This window comes from Haliotis asinina, chromosome 6 (genome assembly GCF_037392515.1).
Source record: "Haliotis asinina isolate JCU_RB_2024 chromosome 6, JCU_Hal_asi_v2, whole genome shotgun sequence".
NCBI lineage: Eukaryota > Metazoa > Mollusca > Gastropoda > Lepetellida > Haliotidae > Haliotis > Haliotis asinina.
Window position 1 is genome coordinate 65967088 of NC_090285.1, and position 24834 is coordinate 65991921.

At 36.0% G+C, this 24834-nt stretch overlaps 1 protein-coding gene across 2 annotated transcripts in view; it reads left to right on the forward strand.

The window, feature by feature from the left end:
• Positions 1 to 24834, forward strand: part of LOC137287638 (neuropilin and tolloid-like protein 2) — a 102553-nt gene that overhangs the window by 32713 nt on the left and 45006 nt on the right. Inside the window, exon 1 of one of the 2 annotated variants that reach the window (XM_067820017.1) lies at positions 9116 to 9196. The exons of the other annotated variant lie outside the window; for it this stretch is intronic. The gene's annotated coding sequence lies outside the window, so the exon portion shown is untranslated. Of the gene's footprint in view, positions 1 to 9115; positions 9197 to 24834 lie in introns of those variants that run through there. 2 annotated transcript variants of the gene reach the window in all.

Consider the following 24834-nt stretch of genomic DNA (forward strand, 5'->3'; position numbering starts at 1 on the left):
GTAGATTTGACATGCATTAGCCTTAATGATGACGATGCATTTATCAGATCACTTTTCTTCATCAAATCAGGGGTGATTATCATGATTTGAAACTTTAGAATGACCATTCAGATGTAGTTTTGAAACTTCCTGGTGGAATGGTTAACAACAGCAGATATATATCAAAAGAAAAAAATTCATGCGTGTAAAATGTTTTCTAAATGTATCTTATACTATCACTTCTGTTTGTTTGTCCTGTTTCTGACTACTATGTTTCTGATGAGCCCTCATCATTGTTGTCATGTATCTGTTCTCAGCCATTTGCTCACAATGGCTCTGTATTGTGAAACATGATGTAAGCTTACATCTAAAATGTACATGTACATGTTTTATCGACGTGATCATGTGTAAAAATCATATATTTTGACTGTGGCCATTATAAAAAAAGTAAATGTAAGAATCATATATCCTTCCTTTAGATATTATCCTAGTGCACAAAGTGTGATAATAGTCATACTCATTCATAAACTGCTTGAATGTCAAAAGAGCATTACAAAACTCATCTAACAGTGGTTGCTTGGTAATTGTTCCTGAAATTATTTAAACTTTGAATATTTTAACAAAGTTTGTTTGAATGAATTTATTAAAGCATAGTTTCTATATCTAAATTTTGAAACACAGCATCAAGGCATTTGGTATGTAGGAAACTCACTAATAGTTCAGAATCCCAATGTGCAAGAAACATGCCGTATGTACGCTATCAGTCAAGTTGGTACTGAAGCATTACTTCACCTTTCTATTCTTGAATCAGAGTATGATAACAATGTGCCTGCATCATTACAATCATAAATCTTGTTCCTGACAATGCTATTAGATTCAGGTATATCAACAGTTAATACCAACTTATCCTCAAAGGTGAAGAGAAAGTTTGAAGTACTGACATTGTTAAAATATGGAAGAGACACTGTGAAACTTTGAAGAACATTTGAAGTTTGTGTGTTCACTTTTCACTTTTCACTTGCGAGGCCATTCTAAATCCCATTCCAATCAATAGTGATGGAAAATGGTCTCATGATGTTCATTCTATCATCTGTAATGATTTGAACATGAAATGAAATGTTGAACTTAATGGCTAATAACAATTATTTGCCATGTTCTCTACCCAAATTGACATAAAAATTCATATTCTTGCATTTTATCTTAAAAATGTTGAGTTGACATTTTTCTCATATTTGACTGAAAAAGATGTGTCACTTCAGATTTCTGTTTGATGGCCTGCTTGAATAAACACAATTTAACAAGTCATGCTGCTCTTCATGTAAATTCTGTCTGATTAAGCTGTCTCCTTATGACTTCATTTAATTGGTATTGCTTCTGTCAGTAATAGGCAAGGATTATACCACTCTGAGTCATTAGCATCCAAGACAAACATCTGTGGCGATAGATTAGAATGGAGATATTAGGCACCACTATAGCAAAACCTCCAATATTCATCATACTGGTATTGACCATTTCCCACTTCTCAGACTGTGCTCGATGTGTTGGTACCACAAACAATAAGTCATCGATGAAGTCGTAAATCATTTGCGACATATGTAAACACACTATTGATTGCATGTGCAACAAGTGATCATGCTGCAAATCAGCACAGTGTGATATGTCAATCAGGAATGGAACACATTTCAATGAAATAGTGTACATTTCATAAGGTCTCTTGCCTTGCCTCCTCAACTGTCTGTTTGCATGCCTCTTTAGGTTTCATCAACTTTCCTGGCTTTGAGTTTTGGAATGTGAAATGTCCCTGGATGAGGAATGGTGGAACTGAGATAGCAGTTTGTGTGGGACAGGTACATCAGTGAAATATGCTCATGGATATGGCAGATAGTTTGTTAACCTGAAGAGGGATGCCTGTGAGAATTGTCAGCAGATAGAGGTTCACAATTGATTGTCATTCTGCTGCCAAGCGTGCCAGGTTCAACACACTGACAGAGAAAGACGAAATGATTTTCATCAATCCAGTTTCGATGTGAGTAAACTTCAGCTCATAACCATGGCTGAAACAGTTGGGATTGTACAGTAGTGGTCTGCATGTCAGGGAACGAATACAGAGCTCAGTTTCCATGAGGTTTTATTCACAATGACCTTGGCATCCAAGCTTCTAAATATCCAATGTTGCTGTAATACATTAGTAGGTTAGCAGTACACGCACAAGGTTTATATGAAATATAGTGTTTTGGATATTTTTTAAATTGCAAATGTTCTGACTTTGGAATGTATGATGTCTGATAATATGATCATTTTAGCTTTGCTGTTTATAGATAGAGGAGGTAAGTGGGTCTGTCTTCTAAGGTGCAGCAGCTTAGTGTGCAGAGTTCCCTCGCTTAAGTATGCCAGGAACTGTGATCAACAGCAACATGCCTATGTTTATGATTTTCACCAAATTTGTAGATTCTAAGAACAGAGACAGTTCAAACAACACTTATCTAGTCACTGTAGATTTAGTCCATAACTGTCAGCTATTTGTGTTTTTTACAAAATATATTTCATAGTTACTGCAAATGTTCTGATCATTGTTGATAAGAAAGAATCCAAACCAAACTTCAGCTCAGCTTTGCATCAGTGATATGTTCAATGGTGTCTCTAAATATCGAACAGTGTTTATGCATAATCATAAAATTCCTCATTATTCACTGTGCATGTAACAAAATTACCTAAATGGTTTTTGTGAAAATATGTGATACATTTGATTTTGACCTATTTATAACCTGCATTAGTTAAATTTGAAAGTGTTTATGATTAATTAGACAGTGTCCAAACATCTTGATGCTGCCGGAAGTCTCAGGACTTCTTTGTTATTTGCTTCTTCAGTGTTGGAGAAACTTTGGTTGTATGTACTTTATTGTCATCATGAAAATCTTTTAAATAATCCTATATTCTGTATAAAAGACAGGAACATTTGATATGTCCAACAAAAATGGTCTCATGACACTGTCTTAATATACTCTGACATACTATAATCTCTCACACATATGGCTACATTTGGTAAATAATAGCGTCTGGACCAGACAATCCAGTGATCCATGGAATACATGTACGTCAATGCATCAACATCTGATAACTCTACACAGCATTATGTCACACCTTGATGTAAGAAATATGATACCTCCACACAACATATGTGATACCTCATTCCAAAAAATATTATAACTTCGCGCAGCATATGTGATGCCTCATTCCAAGAGGCATCACATATACGTATGTGATACCTCCATCCAAGAAATACGATACCTTCACACAACATATGTGATACCTCAGTCCAAGAAATAAGATACCTTAAATACCTTATGATGCAGCGCTGTTGATCTGGACTGTTGAAAATTTGATAAATTTGATGTGTCGGGTACTACTTGAGAAGGTAATAAAGTGTTAACACTATGGTGTTCAATGCTCCATGCATCAGGGAAAACAAAGTATGTTCCACAGTACATTCTTTATTGTGATCACTTTGAGCATGGTCCCCAGTCAATCAGCACAGTTCATTATGGGAATCTCTTGTCTCTGAAGCTGGTTCTTGATATACTGAAGCCTGCCAAGCTTTTCTTTATTCTTTACTGTGGCCACTTTGTTGCGACATCCAGTTTACACTGCTCAAAGACCCTTTATTGACATTGTTAAAAGTTTTCTCCATGCAGTGCCAGTATGTGATGTCATTTTTTTTCTTGTCCATCTTATACTTGCAACCTCTATGATGTAAATGTCTATGACTGTAGACATTCTCAGTGAGGGTAGCCGAGAACTTGTGCATTTGCCATGTTGACATTGCTTATGTTACTTACCTACATTATATACTTACATATTTATCCATGAAACTGAAATGTGACAGATCAGATGCAAGTCTAGTTAACTTTTCTCATTTCAGCAACATCAGTTGTGTGCTTCTGTCTGTACTTGTATCATTGAGAAGAAAATGTGACAAATCTAGTAGACTCAAACTGTTTTCTTATTTCAACAACAATAGTACTCATGTCTTCTCCATAAATAGAGTACAGTCTTTCTGCTATTAGCAGGTCTTGCTGTTAGAACTGTCTTCTATATTGCCAGACTCCATTGCTTTTTGACAGTCTTGATAACACATTTTACAGTCCTGGTGTGTATTCAAGATAACATTTGACAGTCTGAATGCGTATTCGATATAAAATTTACAGTCTAGGTGAGTATTTGATATAACATTTGACAGTCTGAATGTGTATTTGATATAAAATTTACAGTCTAAGTGTGAATTCTTTATTACATTTGACAGTCCGGGTGTATATTCAATGAAACATTTGACAGTGCTGATGTTAACCTCAGACATCATCTCTCAATACGATAAGTACAATGATGAGGGAATACATCCAGGGTACTGAGTACACTGTTTACAAGCACAGCAATACCTTAACAAATCTAGTCAAACAAATCCATGCTTATGCAACATCCACCCGCCACTATATATACCTAACCTGTCAGCTTTATGTTCCATTATTATAACATATATACTAATATATAACATTAGCTACAATGCTATAATCCATAACAATGTTATATACCGTCAGACCTCGTTTATCCGAACACTTTGTTTTTTTATTGAATTGTTCGGATATACAAATCATTCGGATGTCTGAATCAGGACCTAGGCGGTCGGCTACATGTGCATAGCACAACATAACATAAATTACATTGGCTTGAAAAAGTGTTTGATTGATGACTCCTGGCGGGCAGCAGAGTTATTATTTGCTGCTTGAAATTTTTAATAACAGTTCCAGATTTGTGATGTCGCCTACATTTTATAAGTGTAAAATCAGATCTTCGATGTGAGATCTCACCTGATGTGAAGTCAATGTTTGCCGTATGATTCCTGCATCTATGGGTTGGATGTGTGCGGTTGTGTTCGGTGGCAAGAAATGGACAGAAACTAGTCAGTTTAAGATTCTTGCAGTTGTGATTTGCTGCATTGTCAAGAAGCAATATCACCCGCTTCCATGTGATCTCCTCTGTTGGTAAAAAATCAGCAGCCAATCACAAATGAGATCTGCCGTCATCTGCATAATGACTGACACTCCCAGTCATCATTATTTATGCTTACCCAATCAACGATTCAACTCAGTGTCAACTCAGTGTCAAACTTTAATTGTTTCTTCTCTAATTAACCTGCACGCCCGGTGATAAATACATATCTTCAATAAACAATAAATTAACTAGCTAGACACACAATGAACTGGCAAGCAGCAGACACGATAGACTTCATGTTTTGATATCTTGCCAACAACAAAGATAAAAGCAGTGATCACTGTTAATAAGCGGTAAACAACTGACATCTTGCTGATGTCAGCTTTGGTGTTTGGATATACGATTCAAATTTGTACACATTTGGATGTTTCATTAGCAAAATTGACCATTCGGATACAGAAACCGAACATTCGGATATACAAGGTAAATTGTCACTAGAAAAACTCGTTTTTTGTGAAGAGTTTTTGGAAAACAAGGTATTCAGATATCTGCTGTTCAGATATACGAGGTCTGACTGTGTATATATAAGGTTACTGTACAATCCATCACTGAATGAGACTTGCAGAGTGAGCCCCAGTATCAGCCATTAAAACTTCAATACACCTAGCTATTAAAATTACAATCACCAGAAAACACATTTCCTTGACAGCTTGAAGCAAAGGAATTTCCTGTACAATACCTGTTGTCATTTGCAGAAGGTGACATAATCGTCCTGGTATTTCTAAGATTAAACTCACAGCTACCGATGTTTTTTTCTAATCAATTCTCTTCAGTATAAATAAATCATGTTAGAGAGTATACTACCTCTGCAAGTGAGTTATGTGTACACTGGCAACAGCTGGCATTTCTTCTGTGGAAAGGATTCTTATTCAGTCACATCACAAAAACATTTACATTGAACAGTGTGAGTATCCCAGTTGTTTGTTTGGCTGTTGTGTAATCCATGTCTATGAGAGAAAACATTAATTGTGACATAATCTGTTTCTCTATCTTTAAAAACCAATATGCCGTTTCCTTTCTGTAGTGGTAATTGGAATATTTGCAGGAATCACAGACAAATGTTAATATATTATACCTGAAGTTCCATATCATTTTCACAAAAGTGATTCATCAAAATTATTTCATCTGAAACTAATGAACAAGATATTTTTACACATATAAAATAGTCTGTCATTTTCCATTCTTTCCTTACAAATGTCATGGTAAGATAAATGCATTTGGGAAAGTGATACTATAAATTGTGAATTGTGACAGATGAAGTGATATATCTTGAGAGTAATTCCATTACAAGGTTCCTCTTGAAGACCTAGAGAGTGTATTTACAGAAGATGCGTCAGAGGGGTGATATTTTAGTGAGACTGATGCTAGTCAAGCAAGATATATGATGCAAGTAGGAGCGAAAAAACGTCCACTGATTATGAAGTTATAGAAACTGTATGAAATGTTTTAAATGGTGACATGTGACTTTATGATAGATCTGTCTGTTTAGGTAGCAAGTACTTTAGGTGTGTGAGAGTGGGACTGTCATTACCTGTCCATAAAATCAATACATTTGAATATTAATATGTAAAATAATTTTAACATTTTGATTTCAAAAAGTTTCAATTTCAGAAATAAAACTGTCATCAAATGTTTTTATGTTGCAAACTGTATTTGTCATGATTATTTAACTTTTGAATTTGAGAGTTTTGCTTTTGTGCGTTTTGTATCATTTGTGACCATGTTTTTTATAATGTACAACATACCATTGCTTATTCAAGCATTGTAGAGTCACTTATGTTTTCAAACAATTAAACATCACTCAAGTTAGTAACTAATATGTCTCATAGGCTTTTATGATTGTTTTATAGTTCAGGCAGTTTTTATCAATAATGCATGTTTCCTAAGTTAGTTCATTAGCTTTGATATTGATGAAGTTGTTAATGACAGTCATTCATTTAATTGAAATCAAACACATTGACCATAACTAAACCACTAGGGAAACTTATGCCCATTGTTCTTGAAAGTGTTTTATTAGCATAACTGATTAACTGCCCCTTGACAATTATTTCTATTTCAAATAAATAGTATTGTATAGATTTCATAATCTCCATTATGCTTAATACATTACATGCATATTAAATAAGTATGCCGTCATGAGGTATGCCATTCAATCACCCTCACTATGATAGTTATTTACATAAGTACCCTGTATGAATTATTAACCTAGACATAAATGCTTGCAATATCCATGTTTTACATGTCCAGGCATGAGCAACTGTCCTTGACATATAGAAGTTAGAAGTTTTGTCTTAAATAATATTTTAGAGCATAAACATGAATTATTGTGGTAAATATTCAATAACACCCTTTCTTTTTATTGAAAGCTATATCCTTCAAAATGTATACCCAAATATTCAGGTGCAGTAAGCTCATGATATAGAGGATGACGGTAAGCAGGGTGTTGTGTTTAGCTGTTATATAAAGTTAATACGCTTAGCTAAGTCCCGTTGTAAGACCTTCTTTTGTTTACTGCTGTAGGCATTGATATGCAAAAACTCTGAAACCAATTAAACCCTTTCTAAAAGTAAGATATTGACTGTATGCTGTAAACAAGTTCTTTGTTTATTTCACTTGAACAAATAGTCCATTGTTGCAGATCTGCATGTGTCCTGTATTCCAACAGTTTATCCTGTTTTAGACATTCATTTTTTATAGAGCATCATTTTGAACCAAAAAGTGTCGATGAAGCTGTGTAAATAACTTAAACAAACCTTCCAATAACTATTATTAACAATCAACAGTTGCCATGACAACAGCATGAGCAAATTTTTGTTATACATAACAAATGATGCGTGCAGGAGTATATCCATATATCAGTGTACTATATAATGACCAGGAAACATGTTACATTCACAGGGAGATTTTTATACCTTACATTATATCTCCAGGTAGATAATTAGATCTAGTCATGCTCCAGTTCCTATATGTTAATTATGCTTGGTTTAGAAACGAGAATGTCATTTGGGACTAGTGGTATTGCAACACAATCACTGGATGCTTGTCATCGAAATGCATGGTCCCAAAAGCATCCACAAGAAAATACCATATCTCCATTCTTGTACCATATCAGCATACATCAATGTGTTACTTGATATTTAGGAAGTAAGCAGTTTCTCGCTCTGGTAGTGTCTACTGTGATATCATTATCTGTATACTTTTGTCAGTAGTGCTTCCATATTCAACAGGGGCGGTGGGGTAGCCTAGTGGTTAAAGCGTTCGCTCGTCACGCCGAAGACCTGGGTTCGATTCCCCACATGGGTACAATGTGTGAAGCCCATTTTCTGGTGTCCCCCACCGTGATATTGCTGGAATATTGCTAAAAGCGACATAAAACTTAACTCACTCACTCACTCACTCCATATTCAACAAGGATGATGAACATTCAATGTACTTTAAAACAATATTTTTGTCTATTCAACAGTATGAACTGTTGAAATTTGGTCTTCATATCATATTTGTTCCCCTTGAAACATTTGTCACCTTTTAGATCAGTATACCTTAAGTCACAATTCTTGGTCATGATCCATTTAGAAGTTGGAAACAGTGTTCAAGGACTATAAAGATATATTTATGATCAAGTGTCACATTAATATCATCTTGCATATATCAAAGATTAAATAGTTGGACATCCCAACATATATTTATTCAAATTTCACTGATTTTCCTATTGTTGCTTTGGTTCTGGCTGTTTTGAGTCCACAAACAGAAACAAAGACTTGTTCCTTGATGGTATTCCCATGATATAACTGTTGAATTCAATATAGAAAGGAAACGACAAAGTGTAGACAGAGTGAAAGGGTCAGCTGTAACTTCTGAACAAGCCAATAGTAGACATGGAACAGTGGTAAAGTGCTAGTTTCAGTTGTGACAACATCCATTTCAGTCAGATCGGATGTTTTACTCCTGAAGTGTGAGGTTCTGGCAGCACCTGGTTTGAGAACAGCCTGCCTCAATCAACCAACTAGACACATTCTATTGTGTGCAAAAGCCATATTTCTGATTGTAATGAGATTAGCAGGGCATGAATCATGGCCATCTATGAAGTTGAGTATCACAGAATTAATCAACCTCTTCATGTGGAAGAAAAACACCTGCAAGTACCATAGACAGCTTCTTTGTGAAGTAACAGGTAATTCAAACTATAGGATAGAAACTATATAAAACTGTTTTGATTTGATAGATAAACCGGTTATTTTCCACATTTTGTAACAGATATGTCTCTCTGTAGATTGCATATTTGGACATCAAGAAATTGATCGTGGTATCTATTGGGAACATGACTGATGCAACAAAGGCTTAAATGCAAAGGATACATGTGATACCATGGCGCATATCATGTACATTATTATTCAAAACATGCCACTTATTAGAAAACCTGTTTCACAACTTGTATGTGTAGTGTATCAACATCTGTTTCATCTTTTAATTACAAATTGAAAAACTGGTTTCTAAGACAACATTTGAAATATGCTAACACACAAAAAATGGCATTGACTTGATTCAAATATTGAACACTTGCAATAGAAACTCTGTGTTCACACAGTCTTGATGTCGCCCTTCCTTTCATCTGGTCATCAGTATTCAATACAACATGTTAACTGAAACAAAAACTTAATGTTTTTTTATTTAGTTTATTTAGGACATAACTGCATAAAAGCATGATTAGTTCCTAGAAATATGTGGTGTTTGGGTTTCATTCAAACTTGAGAAATCAATGCCAGAGAATAACCAGTGAGGATTATCTTACTCAACAGATTGTATTGAACATGAACGATAGCAACAGGGAACATTCCATAAATTGATTGCTGAAGATTAGGAATGATAAAAGGTATTTGTGAAAATGTTAAGCATGTACTGTAATGCATGGCAGTACACTGTGAAGAATCTGTCAACAATTCTGTATTGACGAGATGATCAAGTGATACAGACAACCTCATATTCATACGAAACATTATATGTTAAATGTGTACATGTGCAGATATTCTGCAAGTGACAGGCAACAGAAACACTTGAGACATAATTTCATTTTGCTACTCAGAGAGGAGCAGGTTTAATGTCTCAACACAAAAGTTTCTTTTTTCTTGACTAAGCATAAAGACAAATCAAAAGTAGCTTATGATGAAAATTTAGGCCATCTTCTGTTCAGAAACATTTACCCAGTTGAAGGAAAGAAAAAGTCAATCATATAAAATAATGAGTCTATTTTATGTTACAATACCACCATCACTTGGCTTAATCAGTAAAACACCTTCCTAATTTACTGACATCTGTCATTGTGTACGGAGTCATGTGTAAGTATTATAAGAGATAAACTTTGGTGATTTACATGTTGCTGCAATCTATCTGGATCAGGCACAAATATGTCATGCAACTTTTGTAATGGCAAAACCAACCATATGATCTCATTGTAGGTATACTCTCATCATAGAAATTTAACGAATAATGTCTTCATAAACTCTCGTGTGAAAAAGTACACAAATAGGAGATAAACATACTGTGTTGGAAAATCAGAGGTATATACCAAAGTTATAATAGCTCTAAATTTGATTTAAAACCTCATGCTATGTGATCGGTTTCAAATACAAAATGTAGAGCTATTATAATTTCATTATATACGTCTGATTTTCCAACACGTAATTTTATCTGAATTCTACCATAACCTCATTATTCAGATTTCAAACAAACTCATATGTTGGTAAATCAGGGATATATAACATGATTATATACCTCTGAATGACTTTGATGAACCAATCACAATCCAGTATTTACTGAAGTCATGGTAGAATGCTATGTTAGATACTAGATCAGATCACTTAAAGCTGAAGCAGATTCTTTAATTTCATGGAAATATTATCTCATTGTTAATTTATCCTTGTTAAGAGAGAACATTTTTCATCTCTTCATGTATTCTCCAGTATGCAATTCACATGATGGGATGTTCATGTCTAGATGCAGTTTCAGATTGAAATGTCTGGAACTGGAACATATTCCATGTCACTTCCACCAATCAATACCTTTGTGTATATATTTTATCCAGAGGCGGTTACACAAGGGAGAAGGAAATAGGAATAGATCCTTTTTTCCGTGTGTCTAGACCCAAAGAATGTGTTTGTGACCGCCATTGATGTATACTAATGACCAGCAGGTAAATAGGGGGATGAAGGGTTAAAAAAACTGCTAAAGAAAGATAATGAGGGCTTGCCAGAGAAAGTAAAAATTCATCAAGAACTGGTGTTTCTTTCTGTTTCTATGCATGAGATCCTGGCGATGCCACAGAGGAGCTATAATAACAACAGCATAGGGACTCATTAGTTCTCTCCAGCAGGGCTGGCTAGTTGTATGGTAATTCCTCAGAATCTTGTTTTCAGTTGCCTGCTGTGTGAAGTTCTCTCGGTTATCAAGCCCAGACTTATTTTCTCTGATTTATGATTTTCTTCACACAACATGGAGGCCAGAGGTTGGAATACTGCTTGGATGGTTAAGAGACTTATAAAGTAGTAATGAAGAAAGCAGAAATGAGTTCTGAATAAAAAGTTCTGAGGAATCGATTAAGTGGGAATGTGAGCATAACAGTGGGCTTCCCAGTTCATGCTTCTGTTGTGGGATCCGTGTTAGAGGGGAATAGGCTTGGACTTTTCAGTTTTGTTTAACTTTTTATAAAGCCACTCTCTTTCCTTCAGGTCAAACTTTGTTATGCATATCAGTCTGGCAGTGATGGATGTTTGCTGGTTTTGTGTTCACATGAATGTTGTGATCCAGTCCTCTCATGACTCAGTATCGGTATGTCATCTAGAATCCTCTAGCAACTCAGTGTCTGTATGTCATCTGGAATCCTCTCATGACTCAATGTCTGTATGTCATCAAGAGTCCTCTGATGACTCAGTGTCTGTATGTAATCTGGAATCCTTTAATGACTCAGTATCTGTATGCCATCTGGAATCCTCTGATGACTCAATGTCTGTATGTCATCAGGAGTCCTCTAGCAACTCGATATGTGTGTATGTTATCTGGAGTCATCTTACAACATATACAAAACAGTATATGTCTAATAACATTTTTAACACAGTGTATGTCTAAATATATATGACATCAGATGTACTGTAATAACATTTTTATCACAGTGTATGTCTAAATATGTATGACATCAGATGTGCTCTAACAACATTTTTAATGCAGTGTATGTCTAAATATGCATATATTACATCAGATGTGCTCTAACAACATTTTTACAATAGTGTAAGTCTAATATGTATAACATCAGATGTGCTCTAAAACATATTTAATACAGTGTCTAATATATATGACATAAGATTTGTGCTCTAACAACATTTTTTATATAGTGTAAGTCTAATATGCAAGACATCTGATGTGCTCTAACAACATTTTTATCACAATATGTGTCTAATATGTTTATCACCTTGTGGTTTTTATCAACACAGCACATGTTCAATATGTATGGCACCTAAAACATATTGAACACAGAGAGTGAGTAGTATGTATGGCATCTGATATTCCTCAAAAACATACTTAACACACTGAGGATGCTTTATGGATGTTTTAACACATTTGTTATATAAATATAATATAATACATTTTTTATTACTGATCAAAATGCCAGTTAAAAAGAGCATATTTTACAGAGTCGACATACAGTATGTGCAGAATCTGGTGTTCTATAAAGCAGGTGTAACATGATCTGTATCAGATAAATACAGCATGATTTAAAGATACCTTTTTACATTTGCTGTCATTTTAAAATGTGATATTTGTCTGGTATAGTCCATATCAGTCAGGAGTTGCTGAATATTTCTTCTGAATGTGTGCATTAGTTTGTGAGTTATTTTTTCAGTTCTACTACCAAATCCACGACAAACATGAAGCAACCTTGCCGCCAGTCTGCCTGAGCCTTGTGTTCCTGTAAATATTCATCAAAGAAGGCATAAAATCAAACAGAGGTGTTGTACAGTTATAGTTTCTTCTGAAAGAACCATGTTTTTTGTCCTTAGCATGATGAAGCACAAGTTAAGCATTGCAATAGCGTGATGGAAGATAGAAGACTGGGTCTGTAAATAATCTGAAATATTGTTGCTTGCACAATGATGTTAAAAACCCATCACTCGAGACTTCAGTGCACAAATAATAGATTTAGCTTGGAAAACACTTCTTCATGCCACATTTTTTGCAGCATAGCCCAATAAATCAGCTTTTTCACACAATTTACCGATTCTTTATTAAATAATACAAACGTGACATGTATGATTGTAGACATATCTGATCTGTTGTCAATAACTGTGCCTTGAGGCCAGACATCAAAGTCTGAAGCAGATGTACATGCTAATGTCACATCAAGCAATGTGATGTTTGCAGACCTTTAGTCATCTACATTTGGATGCTTACTTGACATTGTTTGTGTTTCTATATTCTTTCCAATGCAGGGGGCAGCTTTAATTTCCTTCTTTTCCTGATTTGACGGTTCCAAATTGAATTTCTGATGGAGATGTTTCTTGTGCATCCCTGAAGTTGATGTCTCCCTGACAGATTTAAAGTTTAGAGGATGAAATGTGTCTCTGTTCTTGTCAGGGCATTCTCTGTGTATAAGATATATTATACACTTGGATTGATTTTATCTTGATTTCATCCCCATGTGTTATGGTTCACAATTGGGATTATTTCAGTTGGGTTGAACACACATGAAGTGTCAGTTGTGTTGCCACCCAATACTTCAGATTCGGGAAAGAAATTTTGAAAACAGCATGACTGTAAAAGGTTTGGCGCCTTTTCTGAACTGGATACCGGGACTTTTTCTATTATTGTTGATGTTTTCTAAAGTGATGACTATCTGCTTATGCCAGCAGTGTATAAATGTCCAATTTCCTCTCAAATTGACAATATCAATAATTCAAATTTCTATTGATCTCTGTTCTGCACCGTGTAATGTCAGATAAGTGTGTCAATTTCAAGATTTGTCTAAAAAGAAAGTGTAAATTTTGTTTGGGTATTCATATTGAATGTGGATTAAATTTCTTCTTTTACAAAAGGTAAGCTGAGATTTTGGCAAAATGATAGACAGGTTGAGTATTGGTTACTGATTATATTAAATAATTACATTTTTATTGAGTGTATTTGAATGTTAAACTGTATTTTGTTAAAATATTTCTTTCTGTGGAAGAAGGCAGGACGTGGGTGACTTTATCTGCAAGTCACTGAAACCTTTCCAGAATCTCGGGACCATGGCTTCAGCTCTCACTTCACATGGATTATGCTTCGGGGCATGGTAGCTTCACATCTGAGTGTCACTGGGTACAAATGCTGTGCATGGCATTTACCGGACTCTCATGTATAAACATAGTACTGTTCAGAGCAACTTCAGGCCCACACCATTGAGACAAGCATTCTGTCAGTGGTTGTAGTGGTTGACGTTATGGACTATGGACTATGGACTGTGGACTAGTACATGGGGTACCACAGATATAGGCTGAATCCCAGCTTCTCCCTGATTATTACTACAACATCTGTCAGATCTTTATAGGTGATGGCTAAACTAGACACCATTTTAATGAAGGTGGTCAGAATCTGTGACTTCCTTAATGCATGTCATTGAACCCCAAATATGTAGACAGAAGCTCACTATGGCAGTCATTGTGTGTATCAAGCGTAATGCTTTACACTCTGTAATATAGTATGATCATTGCTTAGCTCCAACATCAAAGAAAAAGAAAGCAATAATTTTGAACTGACCAAAGTCCTTTGTTTTATATATAAAAATGTCAGAGTAACAGCCATTCTGTTTCTGCTTTCAGGTAAGTTAAAATAGGAACGTTGTTGCTATGTTAATGTTTATTGAATAGATGTGACAAAAGGCTATCTACATCCATAAATATTCTTTGAGTTGATTGTACATGACCAAGTCTTTGTTTCAGCAGTATTAGAATGGTACAATGTTGTTTGCAAACAATCAAGTCTGGACCAGACAATTCACCATTCAATATGACATATAGTGACTTAATGTGTTTTTCTGTTTGTGTCATTGTGTTTGTGTAATGACTGCATAAACAAACAACAAACATTACCTAAATGTGGTCATTCTTTAAACCTGAAATCATTAAACACCAAACCACTGAATTTTCATGGAAATGGTAGACAACCACAATATTGATGAAAAAATAGCATCAGACAGTGTGTCAGTATGTCTGAGTATACACCTGTATACAAACACAGTACTTAATGCTTGCTGACATCAAACCCCTTTTATATAATTTATTACATTGTGATTTTATCTCCCTTGATCTTAAGAATAGAATTTAAAAGTGACTTGAGATTTATGAGGACAGTTACCTGATATGGATTGATTTTTATTATTTTTTTTTCAGTTTACATTTGGGAAGAGAATCCTTTGTCGTTCACCTGTGATGTACATGCTCCATCATGTCTTTGTCATGGTCTTCAGTTGATTAGACTCGTATACCTTTCCATAGCCATGATTTATGAGACAGGCACATGATATGCTCATCTCCCTACGCTGTGTAGCCATGCAATCAGACAGTATTGATAGTTTGTGTATCAGATAGTTTCTAATTGTATCATTACCTTTACCCAGGTCACATTTCAGATTCCTATTTGTGACTGCTTGTGATGCTCTCTTGAAAGCGGTGAATTTGTTTTCCAAAGTATGCATCATTTTGTATTGATATTTATGATCCTGCTGGTCCCTTTTCAGATCTGGATTATACGTACTAATGGTTTATAAACAAACTAGATGATTAGTGTGGGATTCCAATTCTGGATTGTGGATTCTGGATTAAGGAGGAGATAGGAATATATGAAGTGAATCACATGACATCATGCATATCATGACATCATCACATGGCAAGTTTTCCAATGCCATCATGTGACCAATGAGTTGTTATCATGTGGCCAATGAGTTGTTATCATGTGACCAATGAGTTGTTATCATGTGACCAATGAGTTGTTATCATGTGACCAACGAAGTGTTATGTGACCAAAGAGTTGTCAAATTCATCACATGAGTGTATTCTCCAGCTGTCAGAAAGAGCCTGTCTCTAAACAACCAGGTTTTGGCATGTGATCAAAATGGTTTTCTTAGAGGCTCTTTTGTTTTATGGGTACTGGCATTCAGTCCACACTAGGTTGTATAAACAATCAAACACCTATCAAACCATTTGCGTACATGATACAAACTGAATGAATCCTGGGGTGAAACATGAATACCTCTTGCTTGATGTATTGCTGGTCAGTGTTGCATAGAGTATATCTGATTGTGTGTCATGTAAATGATGTATATTAAAGTTGGTGCTTTCAGTCACTTGCTTGAATGGAGGTAGAGTTTTACTGGTGTATTTTATCACATGTAAGGGCTCAGTAAAGGGCTGTGCTCCATTGTTTAAAACAACCTTAACTCTTAACGTCAACCTTATCTCTAAGATTACAACCTTAGACCTTTACTTAGGTTGCACAAAACAACCTGAACGAAGGTTAACCTTACGTTAAGGTTGATAACTAAGGTTGGACCCACCCAACCGTAGTGTCTCTTAGAAAGGCTGGGAACGGAATATGATGACTGCTTTCATATTACACAACGAGACGAGTTTGAGGAAGCAGAGGGTTTACAGAGTAAGAACGAATCAACTGGACATGCTGAATTCACGTGATAACTAGGGATGCTGTCATTACTCCTGTGCTGAAGAGTTCAACCTTAGTTAAGGTTACAGCTAAGGTGTGAGTCCTAGTTACGGTTGCCCTAAGGTTCTTTTGTACAATGGGTGTATCTTTTTCTTGAGGTGATCGTAACCCTAACCTTAGTGTTTAAGGTTGATCTTACATATGGTTGTTTTGAACAATGGATCACTTGTCACTTATTAAGGGGAATGACCTTCACGAAATACATGTTTTCTCGTTTTGGAAAAGTGACACCATTTAATGCTCAGTTGTTCCCATTAACTGAGGTTGTTAAGTAGATGATCATGGTAATTGCTAATCGTGTAGTTAATATTTAGCATCAATGACCAGACCAATTTTATCTAAGTAATATCTGATACATTTAGAGTGTGTACAATCCTGTGATTATGCATAATCATTGAAAGTAGCTTTCTTTTATTGACCATCTTGGTCCAGCAACCCTGTGCCTATCTGTTTAAGTTATTTCTTACAACTAACGATACATTACTAGAAATAAAGTTACAGAAACAACAGGTTGTAAAAGTATGTTTTCTTGTTTTTACCACTAAAGAACACTTCTAGAATAGATTAGCATTAAATAATGTTGAACTCTAGTGAGAGTTTAACTGAAAGATTTCTTAAGTTCAGAATTTGGAATAGCAGTGGCAGTTTATCTTGATTAACTTGATGAAAAATGCACAACTTAATATTTAGTTCAGAAACATTACTATCCTGTATTTCAAGAAATTCAGCTCTCGACAAGTCTTTTTGCTCTTAACTAAGCTTGTAAAATTTCCTTAACTGTTTCCCTGTAAAAGCAATTATTTTAACTCCCTGCAATACCAAAGAAAACAATGGGATTCTGATCCAGTCATGAATACTTTAGATTTTGCCCTTCCATCATCAACCCGATCAAACACGGTCCTATTTTAGAAGCATTCTTTCATGTCCTTATTCTGCCAATAGTTGTATGTTTCATGTCAACTCAAAAATGTACTGCATGTAGGTTTTATCTACATTCAAAGGCCTTCATAATCTTGGCATTGTTGGACTATAGAATCGATTCCATATAAATAACCATCCTACCTGCTACAAAGCCCAAGGTCTAAAGAAATGTTTTTCCCTACTGTACATGATGAGACTGCCATTGAGCCATGAGTTTTTGGCTTGAGAGTATTATGTAAACTCTGAAACTAAGATATTGGATTGATTTTCTGTTGAGTCGTCCTGTAGTTTGACAGTTGTGTTTACAAAGGTGACGGATAACGATCCGTGGCAGTTTTTGCCATGTGGCTGTCCACATTCTGTGACTTTACAATCTCTGCACTGAAGTCTTGATATTGACAAAATTCCTCCGTAAGTGCTGTGCACATTTACAGATAGGTGCATATTGAGGATGAACGCACTGCTGTAAGGTTTGTGCAAACTCTGCAGCTTTGGGAAAATGAATGTTCAAACTTAGGTCTTTGGAGATAGCACTTTGAACAGCAGATAGCAATATTTGGTCAATTGTTTGGGTAAAGAAATATCTTTGCTTCATAGAATTTCTGCTTTTAAGGAAACACTGGCTGAAGGTCAGAGGTTACTTCTTCGTGAAGAATTTCAAAATGTTTTTTTTTATGTTTCTAATTTTAGAAAATACCATAGTTATCAATGAATTCTTTTTCTGTCCTTGAAAGCATCTTTGATTTATCATGAATAGGAAACAGAATCTTGTACTGGTACATGAAAGTAATCAATTTTGTTTCTTACTCTCATTTGTAAAGAGAAACATCTCCTGCATTCCATTAAAACATCAAAAGACCCAATGTTGAACACTGTTTTGTGCATACCAGCTCTCGTATCATGTTCCATGATGATTTTTTTCATAAATCTTTTTATTCATTTCAATTTGGTAATATATGTTATATGTGGGATTACACCTTCTTAGTAAAGTACAGATTCTTGTACTTCCTTGGGTGAGTCCTATCCGGGATTCGAACCCACACCCTCAGAGTCAGGCACCTTATCGCCAGCACACAAAGTCACCCACCTAACCCACTCAGCCACCGCAACTTCCACAAAAAATGAAAGTCAAACAACTGGTAGTCTAGACTGTGTACCCTTTGTACCCTTCTGATAAGTGTAAACTGGCACGGATCCCATTGCCGAAAGCTATGATTACACAATGCCATTCAGAAAGTGGTCAAATGTAACAGATGCCTGGATGCCTGGATGGGATGGGACTCAGCCAAAACAGTACTAGAATTTGTACATTTGTACTTTACTAAGGAAGTGTAATCCCAGATATGGCATATGATACAAATGGGCACTTTCTAAATGGCATTGTGTAATCATTCACTTCAGGTAGCTGTACATTCACATTAGGTGTGTACAAATAAATATACTATGTGTGAATAACAATTTTATTTATCAATTCACTGTTGTTGATTAATTATGATGTAAGAGTGAGTGAGTTTAGTTTTACGCAACACTCAGCAATATTCCAGCTTTGTATATAATCGAATTTGGACCAGACAATCCAGTGATCAATATTATGCACATCAATCTGCATGATTGCAAACTTATGACAGCCAAGTTAGCAAGCCTGACCACCTGATCGCCTTAGTCACCTGTTACAACAAGCGTAGGTTACTGAAGACATGTTCTAACCCAACCCTTCACAAGTGTCATGATGTTAGAAATCACTGCATGAGTTACTGACCTGCTGAGGCTATAGTTTTATTAAGAATTTGACCACAGCTTAGGTATTTTAGGAGAGACGAAAGAAATGAGTCTGGCATGCATTGTACCTGAGATGAGATTCAAACTTGGGGGTTCAGCGTGATGAGGTAATGGTGTAGCCACTTAACTACATCTGTCATATATAAGAGTGGCATACAGTGGTTCAAGGCATTGTTTGCTACAAGTGGTGCCCCTTAGTCATGCCAGGATCAGCTGGTGAGAATCCTGATCCATGTTGACATATAATCCAGCAGTCAGGTTTCACTATTGAAGGGTATATATTTAATAGGTGTCACATCACACCTTCCTTTAGAGAACTTCCACAGAGTTTAATAACCAATAAAATATTCAAATCAATGTAAACCTACCTCATTCAACAATGTGTAAAGTCAACTTGTAACATCGCTATGCTCAGTTTCACTACATTTCAGCAATCCTCGGAGTATATGCAGCTATGTGTTACATGAGTTTCACCTTAAGATACCAACAGGTTTAAACAAAACATTTCCCCGTCCAGATCACCAGCATGTTAAGTACTGCCCATTGAGGATGGTGTGTATGTTGCAGCACCGTGTTCACCTTCTCTAGAGAAATAGCCTAGTTGGATCACATCAGACTTAACTGACCACAAATCATGCATACTCAGGCTAAACCGTTTAAAGTTAATTTGGATATGGAATTTCCCACTGGAAATAGCTCAGGAAGGTTGGTGCCAGTCTCTTCGACTGATACTTCCTCGTTAGGAAATGAGGTTGAGAATTCAAAGATCAGGATTCAGATTCGGGATAACTGGCTAGAAATCATGTTTATCTCTTGGAAAGAATTGCACGTAGAAGGAATCTATATGGCTTAAATTTCAGTACCATTCGAAATTTCTAGATTAAAGATTGTACCTGTGCCCTGTGGCCTCCATGTCTGTCAATAGTGATTGCTTCTAAAAACTAGATTTTGAATCTGCTGACATTATGGTACAGTGCTACAATTACAGAAGCATTAAGTCAGCTCAGGGACCATCATGTAGATGGTTTAAAGAATAAACAGATGCTCCAAAGCGAGTGTTTGTGACTTTTAGTTCATGGCCCCCACTGTTGAATGTATATGGATTCTTGGGAGTATGTTTGGTAGCATGAGGTCACCTCCCAGATGGTTCAAGTAAGCACCGCTCTTCATATGTATAGTTGGCAGTAGTTTTAGTGAGAGCTAGGTCGTCTGTAAATGTCAAAGACTCTGAATCAAGGAGCTAGCCAATATTACAGCAGTCTTTCAGTGAGGGACTCTAGAAATGGGCCTCACATACTGTACCCGTGTGGGGAATCTAATCAACGTACCTCACTAGCCCTCTGAATCAGGGAACAGGCTCTTCATGATGGTGATAATGATCTCAAACCTACTGTCTGACTGACCTGGGACTGACAGACCTCAAAACCTGGGATTCAAACTGGACCTCCTGAAAACTGGTGAAGTATCAACTGAGGATATTTTATCTTGAAAAAGGAACAGTACTGGCCGTGACAAGGAGAATTTCATTTACCTCCCAGATAGATTGCTGATGCACATAACTGCTGTGACTGAGAGGAGGAAATCAATCCAAGACACATTAGTTTCCACTGCTGGTGTCAGATTCACCATTCCTGTGTTGTTCAACATCTGTAGACCACTGACATAGCACCTCCATACAGCTAGCTAGGGCACTTTGAAATTTACAACATCTAGGTGTCCTTTCATGAAACAGACACACCGAAATTGATGAGGAATTGATTTCTCATGAAGACATCCATTTCATTCTGAGGTCTGCAGCAGAACTAAATAGCCATGAATGTTGATGCCTGTCGACAGAAGCTTAGACTCTTACTCAAGCCTGTTGTCTTTCACTTTATTGGGATTTGTTTATCTTTTAATGATTCACTGCCATTCCAAGCTCTGTGCAGGAAATGCCAATAGTTCGTAATGATGTGAAGGGGATGTTTTTTAGGTGCTCATTAAAAAATAAAGGTCACGTCAGTTGATTGGCTTAGATGGTTGCTTGACTCACAGCAAGATAATTAGTTCCTAACTGCACGAGTATTAATTGTCCATTGTTTGGGTGTATTCAACCACATGCTCATTATGGAAGTATATGTCTCTGGTTATTGATCTTCATGCTGTCATTTCCTTGGTGTGACTTGTGGAGCTTCAGACAAGATAGAGATATTGTTACTTCAATGTGTCCACCTACCAATATTTAACATGACCAACTGGGTTGATTTATAGATAGTAATTAAGTTTGAGAAAGCATCTTGTCAACCATGAGGCGCAAAATATAATCTTGATCACACTTATGACAAATGTGTTTCCTTATGAATGATTATCTATCAAATCCCAGGGTTTAATTGGAAAATGATGATTCATCAAACTTGTAAGTGCAAAAAGGTGAATTGATTTCTTTTCCTGCATATGTTTATTAAACCAGGGAATGTTCAGCAGACAAATGCTGTGAAGAAAAGTTGGTTATTTAGATGTGAGTTGGAGTTTAGCGACATTCCAGCAATATCATAGCAGGTGGGACATCAGAAATAGACTTCATACATTGTGTCCATGTGGGAATCGAACACAGGCCTCCAGTATGATGAGTGAACGATCACTGGATTGTCTGGTCCAGATTCGATTATTTACAGACTGCAGTCATATAGCTGGAATATTGCTGAGTGCAGTGTAAGACTAAACTCACCCACTTAATTTCTTTATATAGTCTCACTGGGGCATCAGTTTAAACTTTTGACCATACCAACAATGTTTCAGCATAATGTGGTGCATTAGAAATAATGAAGACTGTTGGTTTGTTGGTGAGGAGGGTAGTTACGAGACAGATCTCAGTACGGACCACTTCAAAAGTTTCATGTCTGAGGAAAAGTATTTTATGAGGATGTTAAGTTTTCTATCCAACCATTTCAACTTTCCAGATGATGTACGGTAAAGTAAAATAAAATAAAATACTAGCAGTTTAAATCATCATATTCTAAACATTAACAGCTGATGTTATCGTGGATGTAAAATTTACACCTGACTTTGGGGAGTTCAGGCTGAATGGTAAAAACATGTAATTTTGCAAATGCAACAAGATGACTAAATGGTACATCAGTTAAAGTGTTTACAAACAATCTTAATGAAGTTGCATACATTTTTAAGGGTAGATATTTTAATTAAAAATTTTTGGTTCATAGTTGACAAATTCTGACAGGAACAACACAGTTCTTTTAAATTTCTGACTGCTCTATTTTTAGCTTAAACTGAAGAATAAACATGAATTTGTTCTTGGCAACTTCAGAAACCAAAGCCAACTGTTGTTTTGTTCAAATGTCTCTGTTATAGACTAGGCATGGACAATGCTAGATCTTGGCTCTAGACATTGTGGATGAATGATGAAGTTAAGCCATATGGATCTACATGGGAAACACCATGGCAGAATGGATAGGGGCTTTGTTGTAAAACAATGCTTTTGTCTCCTCATGTGATCATAAATCATTGGCATTTCCCCATAGAAATCAAAACTAACTTCATATTTTATAAAAAAAATAAACAAGCACAGTAGATCGATTACACACTACCCCCTGTCTTGAAACAAATGTTGGGTGCTTGAAAACAGTCTGTCAAACATTCTTCACTTTCAACATAAATCAACATGTTCAAAGAGGCACCACTAAATACTGAAATGAAACAAGGTCTGTTTCAATTCCTGGTTGGATGAGTGTTAAAAAATACAGCAAACTTACACAAACACATCCAATCACATGTTCCAAATGTGCCAGTCTCCACTGAAGACTCACTGAAAACTTCCAGCTGAATTAATCATTCCAAAGGGTGTAGTTGAACCTGTTTCATACATGGCAAATATGGTGCCTTCCATATTTCTTGTGATCTTGACTAGATAGACCTATCAAGAATACCATTAGTATTTCACATTGATGGGGACTATAGACAATGCTTTTAGAAATTTACAATGGCTAGATAAGGGATATGAAGATACACTTAGCATTTCAAATTAACTCGGGATAGCTTAGTGGTTTAAGCATTAACTTGACAAAAACCTGGGTTCAATTCCCCACATGGGTACCATGTGTGAAGTCCATTACTGGTGTACCCGGCTGTGATATTACTGGAATATTGCTAAAAGCACCTTAAACTACACTACGCTCACTCACATTAACTAGATAGAGCTATAACCAGGACTTCCAGTATTTCACATTGACTAAAGTAGGGCTATAAAAAATATCCTTAGTATTTCACATTGACTAGATAGGGCTAAAGAGAATTCCTTCCGTATTTAGTGTTGACAACTCAGTGCTATACAGAATTCCCTTCGTATCTAGCATTGGCTAGATAGGGCTACAGACTAACGTAACAATGTATTTATTTCATGAAATTCAGCACACAATCCTGATAATGGCAGCTTCATTCCTGAAGGACAGAAAACCGTTCAATCTCACTGTCTCCTGCTGGCAACACAGTTTGTATCGGAGAGTAGTCGCTGTACATTTCAAATAGTTGTAAGATTGACTGCACAGTTTCCCCGGGTTGATGTTAGCATCTGCTGTTAGCAAGAGTTCTTAACATTCATGAATATCATTCATTGTATGTGTTGACTGCTTGAAACATGTAATCCAACTTGGATTGATTTTGAGCCTGAATCTTGACTGAGTTTCGAATTTGGTGGTATTGATTGTCCTGTTTGCAAAATAGGCTTTGTGAATTGTGGATTTGAGGAGAATTTCAAATAAGATTTTGATCCTGTTGTTATAGATAAATGGAATATGCATTCAAACTTAATCAATACTTTTGATGTATTTGAAGGGTTTATCTCTTTTGCAAGTCAACAGTTGTTTGTCAAAATATATGCGTCTGGACACTCCTTCAGAAGCTGTGCATCCTAATGTGTGGAAATGAACTTGTTCCATTGTGACTACTTCTCTGTTCCCACCAATGAGTTCCACATATCTGAAGCCCATCTCTGGTGTTCCCCTGTCATGATATTGCTGGAACATTGAATATTCCTAAAAGCAGTGTAAAACCAAACTCACTCAAAGGATGAAGATTTTATGGATATCAACTTCTTTATATCAGAACACAACGTTTCGGAGTTAATGCTTACTCCTTCATCAGGTGGTTCAGCTGGTTGAAGATGATGTCGTTCATCAGGTGAAGGAGTAAGCATTAACTCCGAAACGTTGTGTTCTCATATAAAGAAGTTTATATCCATAAAATCTTCATCCTTATGCATTTCACTTCTAAATGCCCTTCAAAGACTTCAAACTCACTCACTCACTCACTCACTCACTCACTCACTCACTCACTCACATCACCTTCCCATACTTAAACACAATCAGTTATTCT